Genomic DNA, 2,752 nt, shown 5'->3' with positions numbered 1-2,752 from the left:
CTTTACTCGTCATATTCTGTTTTGAGTTGCTGTCCCTGTGAATCCTATCAGGCTCACATTGTTCACATCCAGCCTTTTATTTGTTCATAAATATCCCCAATTTTCTGGCATTGCCATGTCCACTATAATGATCCACTGTCCTCCTACTGAAGCCAGAATGGTGGTGCCTTACAAAACACCACATCCTGAGAGATCTTGTGTTGTTCTATGCTCCTATACAATTAGATCCTAACCATATATTTGGTGTTGCCCCCTTCACTCTCATTGATATAATGCAATCTATCCCCAAACTTGAGTATCCTACATTGCCCAGAACTCCATGGACTGCCTATGGACCTCTCATCATTATTGCCTAAACCCCCAGGATTGACCGTGGACCAACCCTGGATTGTCTTGTGAGGACATCCCTGCCTGAGTACGACAAACCCCTGGACTCATGTCTTCACAGCTCCCCAAGTGACATGATGGTAATCCCTAGACAGACTGGACTTGATTTACAGAAATGACTGTGTTGCAATTCCCCTTTACTATAATCAAATAAACCCCTGACTGATTATGGTGGTACTTTCCGACAAGCCAGAGTTGCCCTAAGGACTAGTCCCATTTGATTTTCACAAATGGCCATTTGTTTGAAGCATATGTAGTGTGCTTTCCATTTAAGTTACTGAAACATGATGAAGCATAGTGATGTATGAGCATCATGTCCACTCCCTTGACTGTTCAGTGCTGCCATGCATGATAGGTTGCCTGCCTTTTTGACTGCACTAAAGACCAATGCAAACCAGAGATGCTGAGAACCTATAAGTGTTCATTGAAATATCAAGGCGTTAAAAGGCAAGGCAAACCTGAGATTCTGTAGAATAAATCATGTGCATTGAGAAAGCAAGCTAAGAAGATTAAACGCATTATCTGTCGTCAAGTCCATGTGTGCTAAGTGGCCTGACAGAAGCCTAAAAAGCATAAGTGAGATCTGAAGTGAAGTTCTGAAGGGCTAAAACTCAGATGTGAATTGTTACAAAAGCAGCCACAATGATGTGGTGAGGTTTGTGGTTCAATGATGCCCAGTTGTGTGGAGGCAGTGGAAGAGGTCAGTGTCCATGGAGCATGCACGAAACGGTGGTGACAGTGCAGCTGAATGAAGCTGAGACAAATGTATTAATCCTTTCAGGAGTGCATTTTATTTAAATATCCTCAGGTCACCTATTCTTCTTTCTCTTTTTATGACATTCCATCTTCACTCTTGTTTTGAAGCACAAAGTAGGCATCTGGTTTCTGAGACACAAGACACTGGATGTTGCCAGGGTTGGAGGATTTGAGCTAGGGCTGTTTTCCCTGGAGCATCAGAAGCTGAGGGGTGACCTTATAGAGGTTTATAAAATCATAAGGGGCATGGATAAGGTAAATAGACAAGGTCTTTTCTGAGGGGTGGGGGAGTCCAGAACTAGAGAGCATAGGTTTAGGGTGAGAGAGGAAAGATATAAAAGAGACCAAAGGGGCAACTTTTTCACGCAGAGAGTAGTACGTGTGTGGAATGGGCTGCCAGAGGAAGTGATGGAGGCTAGTACAATTGCAACATTCAAAAGGCATCTGAATGGGTATTTGAATAGGAAGGGGTTGGAGGGATATGGGAGTAGATTGGGTTGGGATATAGGGTCAGCATGGACAAGTTGGACCAAAGGGTCAGTTTCCATGCTGTACATCTCTATGACTCTGAATAAAATGTTGAGACAAATATTGTGTATTGATTGTTAATTGTCAATTGTTATTGTTTAGTAAACATGTACTGGTCTCGATTTTTCTGGAATCTGGTTGACATGGTGAACCCTACTTTTTAGAACAGTCTGTGCGCATTTGGGGTTTGAAAATGTTCACTCATCAAGTTGTTGGAAGTATGAACTGTAAGTGATGTGGTGAGGACAAAGACACCACTGGGATCTTAGTGAGTAAAAGGACAAGCCGATGAAATCAAAAAATTGATGAAGAAACAAATGATGACTATAAGGAGAAGCCAATTCCCAAATGAATGTCAGAGTGGTTACTTGGTTTCATAGCAGTATTTTGTTTGGATAATCAAATGTTCAGATAACTGATCTGATGGGTGCAGGGAATGGGTGTGAGACCAGGTTGCAGTTCCTCTGGTGGCATCGCACGTTCCCTTTGCTACAGGCACACCGTGGCCCCAGCTCTAGCTTCTCCCACTCGGTAATTTCTCTCATTTAAGCTTTTATTGAATATGTAGCTATTATGTTACAACAGAGGATCTTGTTTCAAATAGAGTATCATACTTCCACTGATACAATATAAGATGGAGGAGGAGATTTTTATGCCCTCAGGCCTCAGGCTTTGTCATTGTCACAGTTTACCCAACCATCAGGACCTTTAGATCTTGTTTGGATAATCCGAAATTCGGATAATCGAGGTTTGATAACTTAGGTTGCTCTGTCTATATATATTTTGTAGCCTCCTTATCTCCTCTTTAGAACTTACTTTCCCATGTAACTTTGTGTCATCAGCAAATTTGACAACCTTCTGTCCTTTCATCCAAGTCATTAAAATGTAAATTTTGAATCGTTGAGGTTCCTTGTCCTATCTCTTAGCTCAGAAACTGCGAAACTGAATGTGAGGAATTATAGTTTCTACAATAATTATTGTACTTCTAAATTTAGACTTTATTGTCACACTTCCTCAAGGGTAAAAGCACAGGAGTATAGTGAAAAGTTTTCAATGACACCACAAACAGTGCCATCTTAGT

This window comes from Chiloscyllium plagiosum, unplaced genomic scaffold, assembly GCF_037043375.1.
Source record: "Chiloscyllium plagiosum isolate Xiang-an unplaced genomic scaffold, Cpla_swu_hap1 HiC_scaffold_4, whole genome shotgun sequence".
In the NCBI taxonomy this organism is placed as follows: domain Eukaryota; kingdom Metazoa; phylum Chordata; class Chondrichthyes; order Orectolobiformes; family Hemiscylliidae; genus Chiloscyllium; species Chiloscyllium plagiosum.
This window is presented reverse-complemented; position numbering follows the sequence as displayed.